We start from the raw sequence: 13,490 nt of genomic DNA, 5'->3' as shown, positions 1-13,490 counted from the left end.
AATGAAAACTATATAATTCCAGGAAACCACATTCCTTGGGGGCAAGGACTGCACTTTAATCACTCTTTCATAGTGACTGCACCTGGCAGTATTTGGGAATCTTGACTGACCATGACTCACAGATTTTCCTGGGTGGACCCAAGTTTATTTCATGCCATTAAAAATTATAAGAAATTCTGTAAAGTATAGATAGCAGTGATGTGAAGAGAGGCTTTTGCTTTTAGGTTTGAATCATTTGTATTGTTCAAATGTTCTCAACTTGATTACATAAACTTTAACATCTGCAGAGGTGGGATTGTTTAATGTCTGTGTGGTGGGGTTATGAGCCATTTTAGCCCTCCTTTTGTTATTTCTGTATATTAAAATAATACATATTAATATTCATTTATAATAATTCATCTCTGTTTCCAAACCATGGGTCAACACTATCTTGATTTTCTTTTTTTTTTTTTATCTTGATTTTCAGTTCTGAAAACCTAAATGTCTTTCTAATTTCTCTCCTAAATGTGCAAATCTATGTGCTGAACCCAAGGGTACTGCTGGAAGCAGCAATCATTGCCATAGTACACTTAAATAGGCTTTGGGAGTTCTAGAAGCAGGAATGTCAATTACAAATATTTGATTTTGGCCCAGAGGAAAATTTGTGTTTTCACCCAATTCAAGACCTTATTCATGTTCATCCACCATGGGACAAGCATTATATTCAGGCACTAGAGATACAGAAAATAAAAATGCAGTCAAGAAATTCATTTTCAGGAGTTTATTTGATCCATCTTTTATTCTTTCTCCAAATTATGGAGAGGCAAAATTTGTGCATCATCATGTGTCTTCCTGTCTTTTCAAGCCTGATCTGTTTGGGAGTGAGCTTCTAGGGTTCTTACAAAACCTTTCAAGTCTGTTTACCCACCCTTAGGGTGTCCCATTCAGGCCTGCTATATGGTAAGTGGTCTACTTCTGAAAGTCTCTTCATTACTCTCCCATTTATCAGACCTGCTTCATGTGTCAGCCAATCAACAATCCCATTTTAATGAGTACCAGTGATGACTATCACTAAGGTTTAATGTGTTTTTCTTTCAAAGAATATCTGACTTAATTCGAAGAATAATATAGAATGTCTTTCACATGGAATAGGCTGGTGGATGTGAGAATTAGGGACAAAAACCTTCCAGACATGGTGCTCCCTCAGAGCACCATGTGGACAGCTATTATCTCTATGGATGGGCATATCTAGTTGTAGCTACAGTTCTGCAGTCCATTTCAAATAAATTTTAGATGGAGGTGAGGAAATCAGAAAAAGCAGTTGGTATGTAATGTCACCAATAGACAACTGATTGAATTTTTTTCATTTTCCTACTCATAGTTTAGGCATCACATGAATAGGGCATTAATCTTTGCTAAAATTTGTCATCATTGCTCCTTGACACCACAATAAAAATTAAAATGTGAAATTTTCTGTATGTATGTATATATGACTCATTCTCTCTTTTAAAAGTACATTTCCTAGACGTAAGGGAGCGGAGAGTGAGGAAGGGGTTGGTGGTAGCTGAATTCCCAAGATGAGATATGCAGCCATACTTTTTTTCATAATGTTATTTTGATTTATTTATTTTCGAAAGTGTAATTGACAACACTGTAAGATATTTAAAGTGTACAATGTGATAACTTGGTGTATGTATATATTGTGAAGGGATTCCCCCCATCAAATTAATGAACACATCCATCACCTCACATATTAATTTTTTTTTTTTTAGTGAGAATATTTAACTTCTACTCTCTTAGCAAATTTCAATTATACAATACATGGTGTTATGAACTATACTCACCATGTTATACATTAGATTCTCAGAACTTATAACTGAAATTTTGTCCCTTTTACCAATATCTCCCTATTTCTTCCATCCATCAGACCCCAGCAACTACTTTTATAACTGCTGTTCCTATGAGTTCAGCAGTTCAGCTTTTATTTAGATCCTGCATATTGTGATACCACGTAGTATTTGTCTTTCTCTGTTTGGCTTATTATAGAATAATGCCCTCCAGATTTATCCATGTTCCTTCTTTTTTAAGACAGCATAATGTACCTTCATATATATATCACATATATATATATATATCATATTTTCTTGATTCATTCGTCCATTGATGACTTAGGTTGCTTTCATACCTTGGCTACTGTGAGGACTGCTGCAATGAACATGGGTGTACAGATATCTTTTAGAGATAATGGTTTCATTTCCTTCAGATATATACCCAGGAGTGGAATTGTTGGATTATGTACTGGTTCTATTTTTAATTTTTTGAGGAACCTCCCTCTGTGTACATTCCCACCAACGATGTGCAAGGGGTTCCTTTTTACCACCAGCATCTGTTAACTCTTGCCTTTTTTTTTTATAACAGCTATCCTGACAGGTATGAGGTAATATCTTGTTGTGGTTTTGATTTGCATTTTCCTGATAATTAGTGATGTTGAGCACCTTTTCATGTACCTGTTGGCCATTTGTATGTCTTCTTCAGAAAAATGTCTAATCAGGCCATTTTCTCACTTTTTAAATTGGGTTATTTATTTTGCTATTGAGTTCTATGAGTTCTTTATATACTTTGAATATTAACTCCTTATTGATTGTGTGGTTTGAAAATATTTTCTCCCATTCCATAGGTTGCCTTTTGATTTTGTTAACTGTTTCCTTTGATGAGCAGAAGCTTTTTAGTTTGATATAGTCTTACTTGTTTCTTTTTTATTTTGTTGAATATGCTTTTAATGTCAGAAACAAAAGTTCGTTGCCAAGAACAATGTCAAGGATTTAACCTCCCATATTTTCTTCTAGGAGTTTTACAGTTTTAGGTTTTACATTTAAGACTTTAATCCATTTTGAGTTGATTTTTGTGTATGGTGTAATAAAGGGATCCAGTTTCATTCATTTGTATGTGGTTATCCAGTTTTCCCAACACTATTTATTAAAGAGACTATCCTTTCATAATTGTACATTTTTGGCACTTTTGTCGTAAATGAATTGACCATATATGCATGAGGTTATTTCTGAGCTCTCTATTTTGTTCCATTGATCTATGTATTTGTCTTTATGTCAATACTATACTGTTTTGATTACTATAGCTTTGTAATATAGTTTGAAATTAAGAAGTGTGATGCTTCCAAACATCTTTATGACCATTATTTTGAAATCTCTATCAGGTAAATTATTAAGATCTATTTATTTCATTAAGATCTGTTAATGGAGATCTATCTTGTTCTTTTGTTTGGAACATATTTCTCTGTTTCTTCATTTTCCTTGACTTCTCTATGTTGGTATATGCACTTCAGGTAAAATAAGTATCTTCCCCATTCTTGACTGAGTAATCTCAAGTAGGAGATTAACCTCATCAATCACCCCTGCTCAAGCTCCTGGGTGTCTCTCAAACCTTTGTGACTGTCCAAGCTGCCTTCTTTGTTCATAGTGGTTTCTGGTATTGGAGGGTGTGCCAAGATCCATCCATGTTCCAAAGGGGCGAAGTGTACTCAGCACCTAAATGAAGGCTGATTGGAAGTTGGATGCTGAGGCAGCAGCTGGGAAAGTATGTAGTTAAGTCCTTTCCAGGTAGAAACTGTGAGATGGATGTTTTTACTTGCTCTGTCTGTATATAGCCATGGGGGCATGGTGGTGGTGGTGGTGTTGTGTGTGTGCTCCTGTGCCTGTTAAGAACTGCCTATTTGTTTGTTCTGTAGGACTCATAAATGGAAGTCTCACTGGCTATCAGAGCCAGGTGATCTGGGGCTTATCCCTTGGGTATCAGCCACAAAAGGTGGGCACAGATATGTGTACAAGCTCCTTCCAGGGAGAAAATGGAGACATGGAGTGGGATAGAGGGAGGAGATGAGGGAAGTATCAGTCACCTTTTCCTGTCCCTGGAGAAGATCAAAGCTAGCCCCTAGGTGTGTGCTAAATTAGATGCCTGACCCTCAAGCAGTAGCTTTTAAAGTGTGTAGATGGACCTCTTTCAGAAAAGACCAGGAGGTGGACATTTTTACCTGCTTCCTCTGTGCTGAGTCCTGGGGGAATAGCCACAGCAAGTGCTCTGCACTCATTAACAACTGCTTGTTTGTTTCCTATAGTCTTGTGGGTCTTGTGGACATAAGCCTCACTGACTTTTCAGAGTGAGGTATATTGGGGGACTATCCCTTGAGTGGGATTCTTAAAAGTTGGGGTACTAAATGTGTTTTCTAAACACTTTACTCCTCAGGAGAAGTTGGGAGTTGGGAGTTTTCTCTTGATTACATGGTGCTGTGATGGAGTTTATGGCTAAAGTGTGTTTCAGCCTTTACTATTGGTTTTGATATGGGTATTTTTTCCTTTGCCAATATATAAGAGTTGCTCAGCTAGTTTCTGGGTTTCTTTCAGAGGTAATTGCTTTGTGTGTAGCTGTAAATTCATCATGTCCATGGGAAAATTGGAGTTCAAAAACCTTCTATATTGCCATCTTGGTTGACCCTTCTCTACATTTTTTTTAATCAGTTAGGAATTCAAGGACAAAAGGAAAACTGGTGACCATGGACTATGGCTGTTCTGACTTCCTTTAAAAATTCCTGGAGATCACAGCTGGGAGATCCTCTGGTCTATTCCTTTTCTTTTATAGGTGCTGTAACTGAATCTGATAGCAGTGAAGTGACTTGCCCAAGGCCTACTTCTTCTGGGAGATTCTCTGCTCCCTTTACCCCCTTGTCTTTCTTCTTTCTGCTTCCACAGCACCTTTTACATACAGCTGCTGGACCATACATCCTTGTATGCATTCATGTATCTGTCACCCACCCAACTGTAGGCTCTCTGATGAATGAAACCACATTTGAAGATATGTATTTGCCACAACATGAGGATCCAATATTTCTATAGGAAAGAAAGTGTATCTTGTGGTTATGTAGGTGGTCTTCAGAATGCCTAAAATAATGCTGTCTTAATTTGGAGAATTGCTTGTAGAAGTGGCTTAGGGAGTTGTCTAGGAAGGGAGTGGTACATAACACTTTGAGGTCAATGACTCCAGAAGAAGACAGCCCTTACTTTCCATCCTCTATCTTTGCTATTTCTTTTTCACCCTGCAGAATTTTTTCTCTCAAGGAAGTATTCAGGTAATGTTAATGTGAATAATATCCTATAATTGAGTAGACATTTTTCATAAAGGAAGAGACAAAAAAACTACAATGCTTGTTGAAAACTGGATGAAATAAACCATGCCATCATGTATATTTCTTTACTATTTCAGTAGCTCAGACTAAGCCAGGCTCTTTGTTGAAATGTAATAAAAATTGCAAATAAGTAGCAGCACAGAAATCCCTACAATGTTGAAGGAACACTGGCTCTGCCAGAAAAAAAAAAATCCAAGCTTTTTAGGCCATTAATCTAAATAACAACCATAATCTCCTTTGAAAATCCTTATCCAAATACAACTCTAAGTGTGGCAATCTTTTATGTTTATATGCGTTCAGAATCTCTGTAGATCTGTCATTGAAATGGTAAAATTAGTATTAAGATTATATATAGATTGCATAAAATTAGCAGTAATAGTAATGATAGTTAACCTTTGATAGTTTGCCACGTAAACTTTACATATGTAAAGTATGTCAGACACACTTTAAACATGTATGTGTTAATTCATTTAATCCTTGCAACTTCTTCTGTATGAACTGATGTTATGCTCTATTTCACAGACCTGGAAATAGAGGTAGAAAAAGGTAAAATAACTTGCCAAGGCCTACAACTTACATGTGGGAAAGTCAAGATTAGATTTTAGGCCAGCACTATTCAATAGAAATATAATGTGAACCATCTATGTTATTTTAGATTTTACAATTATCCATATTAAATAAAAGTAAATGAAATAGGTGATATTAATTATAGTTTAAGTCAGTATATCAAAAATAGTTTCATTTCAATATGTAGGTAATATAAAAATTACTTACATTCCTTTCTTTTGTATTGTTTTTGAAATCTGGTATATATTTTACACTAATAGGACATCTCAATTTGGACATTAAATTTTCATTTGAAATACTTGATCTGTATTTAGATTTTATGAAATTTATAATTGAAAATGTAGATTCATACACCCAAATTGTTCTAAATGTCCTTGAATATTTCTAATTCCTGAATTACAGTATATAATTGAGTATCTTTTTAAATTTATATTTAATTAAAATTAAGTAAAATTAAAAAATTCAGTTCCTCAGTCACACTAGCCACATTTTAAGCGCTCACCAGCCCCATTTGGCCTTCCTGTATTACTGCACAGAACTAGGCAGTCTTCCTCAAGAACACTTGCTCTTATCTAATAAATAAATTGTTAATAACTAGCTGTTGAATTGATATTGAACCACTATGCTATGCTGTCTCAAATAAGACAATAGAAGTCATCATTTAATTGCATTCGATATTCATTTAACAACTACTTTTCAGGACCATGCTAATGTAAGTTGCCATTAATGTTAAGGTAACGTTAACCATTAGAACCTACACTTTTTTTTTTTTTTAACATCTTTACTGGAGTATAATTGCTTTACAATGGTGTGTTAGTTTCTGCTTTATAACCAAGTGAATCAGTTATACATATACATATGTCCCCACATCTCTTCCTTCTTGCATCTCCCTCCCTCCCACCCTCCCTATCCCACCCCTCTAGGTGGTCACAAAGCACCGAGCTGATCTCTCTGTGCTATGTGGCTGCTTCCCACTAGCTATCTATTTTACGTTTGGTAGTGTATATATGTCCATGCCACTCTCTCTCTTTGTCACAGCTTACCCTTCCCCCTCCTTGTGTCCTCAAGTCCATTCTCTAGTAGGTCTGTGCCTTTATTCCTGTCTTGCCCCTAGGTTCTTCAAGACCTTTTTTACTTTTTTTTTAGATTCCATGTATATGTGTTAGCATACGGTATTTGTTTTTCTCTTCCGGGCTTACTTCACTTTGCATGACAGACTCTAGGTCCATCCACCTCACTACAAATAACTCAATTTCGTTTCTTTTTATGGCTGAGTAATATTCCATTGTATATATGTGCCACATCTTCTTTATCCATTCATCTGTTGATGGACACTTAGGTTGCTTCCGTGTCCTGACTATTGTAAATAGAGCTGCAATGAACATTTTGGTACGTGACTCTTTCTGAATTATGGTAGAACCTACACTTTTAAGTGCTAGACTGGCTGGATGGACTCAAGTCTTGGTTATATTACCTATTAGAAATTTGGTTTTAGCAAGATAAAGAAGAAGAAGACGTAGCTTAATAACCAAAAGGAATAGTCAAGTGGGCACCCAGAAGAAGGTCTGATCAAGGTGACTATTTCTCCACAGGCACAAATAAAACCCAGATTGGGACTATTTTTGAATCATTATCTTTACCTTAAAAATAAAATCATATCCACATCATTTGGCACCCTATTATATGTTTATTAGCAGGCCTTAAATAAACATGCCTGGTGTTTCCAAGTCCAATGCTATATCATTGGTAGAGTGATATTATGGTAGGCATCCTGAACTGAAAAACAGGCATACATTATATTCCTTGCTTAGCTCTGCTTACTGTACACAAACCTTGTGAAGTTTCTCAGAGTCCTTGAACCACTTCTTCCCTTTTGTCTCTTGATGACTATGCATAGTATGAGTATACTAATGACAAGCCTGAGTCTCTATTCTAGCCACAGCCCTTATCAGTGCTCTAAGCACTGTCCATGTTCCAGAGAAAGCCAACACATCCTATCGACACCAGTGTACTAGTGTTGCATATTTTCTCCTAAAATCTGCAGCCAGATGGATGGATTAGAAGAACTCACAGGTACATAATCAGATGTAGGACAAACATATTAGAGGGGGCTCATTGCACATCCTAGCAAGAAACACCTCTAAAGATATCAATCCAGAAGGGGAGTTTCTCCTACAGAGAACAAGAACCCTGACCTTACATAGCTCAATGGCATTTGAGGGATGCTATTCTTAGGCTCTCCTAAAATTTGAAGGTGGATTCTCTGACTTGATTGTCTGGACCTTGCTTCAGTGATATCTTCATACCAGATCCAATCCACAGAGACTGCCTAGATAACCTATGAAGAGAAAAAGAAGGATTCAAAGAGGGAGAAAGATTGATTCTGTCCCCATAGAATGACTACCAAATCATCATAGACACCCACCTAGAATTTAAGGTACAGTAGACCTTTATTCAAAGGAATACATATGTGTGAGTGTGTGTGTGTGTGTGTGTGTGTGTGTGTGGTGTATATGGTATGTGGAGAGTGTAGTGTGGTATCAAAGAAGATTTAGTCCATATTAGTTTATATAAATTTTTGTTATGGGGAATAATACTAAAAGTAATTTGAAAAGATACTTCTGGTTGGTTTTCAAGCCAGTGGAAAGAATGTAAAATGGTATGCTGTGAGCCCTTGACCCCTCCATAATTTTGGTAGCACCCCATTCATGCCATGTAACTTTTGGACTTGAATAAAATGCCATTGTGGACTCACTACATACTGGCTCTTTTTTCCTGGGGCCAGATGATGCAACCCAGAAGCTCAGAGGAGTTAGCTCTCCATGTTGAGAACCTGGGTCATTGGGAAACAGGAGATGAGATAAGCCTAATCAGATAAACCACCTTCTTTTTTCTATTTCATGGACTAATACATCATATATTCCTTCCCTGTATATCCTGCTTGTTAAGAAAACAGACCTGCTGAGAGGTCTGCTATGTCTCTGCAGCTTGCTGCAAAGCAGAAGCCAATGTGATAATGTGTCATATTGTTTTGCTCCTTACCTTTTCTTCCCTCACTTCTGTTTTTTCCTCATCCTCACTTCCCTGGGCTTGAACTTTCCAAATAAATTGTTAGTGCCTTAATCCTCTCTCAGGCTCTGTATTCTAGAGGACCTGATCTAAACCTACGGTAATGTTCTGCTCCTGGGACTTTACTAAGAAAAGATGGAACTTAGAGTTTCCTCCTTTGTACTTGGTACCATTTCAAACATGCTCTAATTTTCTTCACAAACTCTTGGTCTTAGATCACATAAAAGGCTGGTGATGGGTAGGTCTGGAGCCCTACAGTGGTTAGATAGGGGGCAGGGTGGACACGCTGATTTTCTTATTCATTCATTTCATTTAGCCCCAGTGTAATCTGGCTATAGTGACATTAGGGAAAGGCAACTGGAAAGGAAAATCCATATCCAGGTGCAGAGCATGTAAAGTATGCCGTGTCCCTAAACAATCTCACATACCACACCTCAGAACTGCCAGGCCCAGATCTTTCTGCAAAAGTAAGGGAAGCATCTTCTTGTGTTCCAGAGCTATATTTATACACTCTGTTATGCAAGCTTCCCTAGGTGTCTCACACTCAGCCTGTAATTGTCTTAATGGTCAAATGACCTTATATAAATCTAGGAAATGACTGAAAGCCCCTCCATCCTTGTCAGAAAACTGATGTAGGGAGAGCTAGAAGTGACCTATGTGGGGTGATACACAAGGTACCAAGAACGCCTTGAGAAAATTCTCCTCATAAATTTATTTCAAATAATAATAAGAACTGACATTTATTGAGCACTTACTAGGCCAGGTACTATGCTAACCTTCTGACATGTATTACCTTATTTACTCTTCTCAGTAACACTACGAAGTAGGCTCTGTTATTGTCTCATTTTACAGATGAGGATACTGAGGCAGTGTGAGCTTGGGTAACTTAGCTAAGGTTACTCATCTGGTGGAACTGATGTAGCCAGGATTCAAAACCAGGTCTTCTGATGACAGGATGGCAGTGGTTAACCATCAGGCTGGGCTGTGTCCTCTACATTATATTGCTGTGAACACAAGTCCTGGTTTGGGTGGGAGCACAACCCAAAATTACACAGAATATTAGCCACGCTAATATTAACGACAGCCACACCTGTCTTTAAAAGTGTTTTGGCCATTCCTGACCTGGTAGATCCTCCACACAGAGCCCAGACAATACTCTGTGGCTCTCCTCCACTCCACCTTCCCAGTAAATATTGTTTCTTTCTTACATGTGAGGATGCCAGGCAGAAACTCAAAGTCTGTCTTTATTACACAAAGCAATGTGGTTCTTGTGTGTAACTCCTGGCCCATCTCAGGACTATTTTTCTTCAGTCAAAATGACACTTCCACATATTGTGCTTCCCTAAACAAAGGCAGTTTGCTTATGCCTTTTGGTTTCTAAACTAACTTTTATTTTATCCCCACAGCACAGGAATGAATGAAAGTGTACATGAATGATTGAATGTGTAACAAGGTAGAGATTTCTGTTTATCAGAAATACTCCATGAGTCACATATATACAATGGAATATTACTCAGCCATAAAAAGAAACAAAATGGAGTTATTTGTAGTGAGGTGGATGGAGTTAGAGTCTGTCATACAGAGTGAAGTAAGTCAGAAAGAGAAAAACAAATACAGTATGCTAACACATATATATGGAATCTAAGAAAAAAAAAAAAGGTCATGACGAACCTAGGGGCAAGACGGGAATAAAGATACAGACCTACTAGAGAATGGACTTGAGGATATGGGGAAGGGGAAGGGTAAGATGTGACAAAGAGAGAGAGTGGCATGGACATATATACACTACCAAATGTAAAATAGATAGCTAGTGGGAAGCAACCGCATAGCACAGGGAGATCAGCTCTGTGCTTTGTGACCACCTAGAGGTGTGGGATAGGGAGGGCGGGAGGGAGAGAGATGCAAGAGGGAAGAGATATGGGAACATTGTATATGTATAACTGATTCACTTTTTTATAAAGCAGAAACTAACACACCATTGTAAAGCAATTATACTCCAATAAAGATGTTTAAAAAAAAAAAATACTCCATGAGGATTTCTTGTGGAAAAACAGTCAGAATGAGAGAACTAGACTGTCCAGGCTGCTCTGAGGGCTTCTGTCTGTGAAGAGAAAGAGTGGGCAGGGTCTGGAATTCCAGAGACAACCAGCATGGTGGGTAGGTGGGCAGAATTCCAAGGGGCCACGTCCAGTGAGAAGGTGGCTATAGATCAAGGAGGGTGGAGAAGCAATGCCTGTGAGTGCAGAGTATCTAGAAAACTGAGTTAGGGAGCACGCTGGTGTATGTGAGAAAATTGGGGGGAAGAGGAGAGAGTTTTTAATTTTAGTCATGTCTTCATGGACCATAAATTAGATTTCCTGTAATATTCTTCAAGTGAATAGACTGGGATTAAATTTAGTTATTTTTATTTGCGTGTGTGTGTGTGTGTGTGTGTGTGTGTTTTAATGTAACACAGTTCTGAAACTGGATCCCCTTGGCTAAATGATTTATTCAGTTTACAAACAAAATAAAGGAAATGGTAGTCAGAAAACCTGAGTAGAAATCCAACATATAGTATTTACAAGCTTTCTAATTTTATGCAAATTATTTGACCTCTTTGTCACATCTGTAAATGATGATGTCAACTTTACAGAATTATATGAGGATTAAGTGGGCTACGGTGGAAGATTCAGATTGTCAAAAAAGGCCAGACACTGATCATTTGGGGATAAGTATATCTTTCTGTCTGCCCAGAGGTCTCAGACAGTTTTATCTATGTGTGTGTGCCTGTGTGTGTGTGTGACTTCACCAAACCCTAGTGTATGCCCTCAACTCTGAAGGTATAGCCAATGGATTATACCAGTGCTTTGGAGTGAGTCCATCCCTCAGGGTAAATCTCACTGCTATCCACCTCATGGATGTCCTATAAATAGGAATGATAATTAATTAATTCACAATGCAAATGGTGGAGAATCCCACCTTACTATGGCAATGATAATGTCTGCTGCAGATTAGAAGCCAGTTTATGATGGACAAATTACTTACTGGGTACTGAATGTGTATCAGATGCTTAATTATGTCAGTCTAAGATAGATAAATGCTTAGCTCTACCTCAGGGATATACCAGCCATCAAGACTGTCTAGAGTCGTTGGTCTCATTCTGGAACAGACTCAGATCTTCATTTTCCTATGTCTCAGATAGACCAACCCTCTTTCTGATGATCACATTCTTTTCTTTTTTTGAAAGAAAAAATGTATGTATTTCATTATTAAATATCTCTTAAGTATATACTAATGGAATGAGTGTGCTTCTTGGAACATTGCATACCTTCTCAAACCTCATATTCAGATTCCTCCCCCATTTTCAAGAAATAATTGTTTTTTTATCACAGCAACTGCCGAAACCCCAACTTTGCAAAGATATGGAAAGGAATGTAGCACACTTTAATGTTGAAAGTGTGAATTACCTGGATATAGAAGTTCATATTGTTTCTAATAGACCCTGCTGGTTCCCTACTTTACTTTATCAGTCTTTGTTCAAGGGGCTGACACTGCAACAGGCACAGAAAAAGTATATAGAGTCCTAAATACAAGCACTCACTGCTTAGTTGCTGCTGCGAGTCGGATAGGGCAGAGGTGTTACAGAGAATTCAACTCAGTTGATCAAGGACTAAGATGGGCAGCCCTTTCACAAGTTTGGTAGGAGACAAGGGGAAACTGAACTTCATTTGCTCATTTGTTTACCCTTTACCATCAACGGAGACTGAGAACTCATCATATAGAAATTCTTCTCTATTTATCCAGTGTCTTTTGCATTTATTTCCTCTCTTTTGGATCATTCCCATCGATGTGCAGACATACTACAATATTTCTCATCTTAAAACTAACTGCCTCCCCCCAAAAAATACTAACTCCTCTCTTGAATCCACTTTATTAACTTTTTCCTTTGGTTATTGCTCCATTTGATTTTTTTTAATTCTCAAACTTGTTGAAAATGTTTTCTTTACTCACTGTCTTCACCTTTCCCTGAATGACCACAGTTTTGCCAATCCAGGGTGAATTATGTATTTTCTTAATCTCTTAGCAGCATTTGGTCCAGCTGATCACTCCCTCCTTGAAATGCTTTCTTAACTTAGACTCTAAGTTATGATAATATTCTGGTCCAAATTCTACTTCACCAGCCACTCCTCCTGGATCCAGACTCACTCAGCCTCTTCCCATGGTGTCCACTGGGCATGACTGGGTCAATACAATCTCCAAAGGATCTATAAGAATTAAAAAATAGAATTTAAAGAACCAGGTTTCTTATGTACTTTGCTCATTTCTCCAAGTTAAATATAATTTCTAGGTAGGCAGGAAGAAACGTTGTCTTATTTGTTTCCCTCTGCACCCTAGTCCTTAGCACTGTGCTTAGCACTCTATAGGTATTTGAGAAATATCATTGAGTAAATGAATGTGTAGACCTCTTCAATAATTTTATCCTGTCCTTGATTCAAAAGACCTGAAGAGTTTTTTCACAAAAATTCCCTTGGAATCTTTTACCTCTCTGTCTTTGCCTGGTTTATTCATTTGCTGGTCTGGAGATGGCAATCTTAATTCCTTTTGCTTTTTCAGTGATTGCTACTGGATTACAATTTAAAATTTAGGGCCAGATGCTCATTTTAACCACCCCAGTGATACATATTTGATGTTAGATTAACTT

Source organism: Balaenoptera physalus (assembly GCF_965194825.1).
Source record: "Balaenoptera physalus genome assembly, chromosome: 10".
Lineage (NCBI taxonomy): Eukaryota > Metazoa > Chordata > Mammalia > Artiodactyla > Balaenopteridae > Balaenoptera > Balaenoptera physalus.
This window is presented reverse-complemented; position numbering follows the sequence as displayed.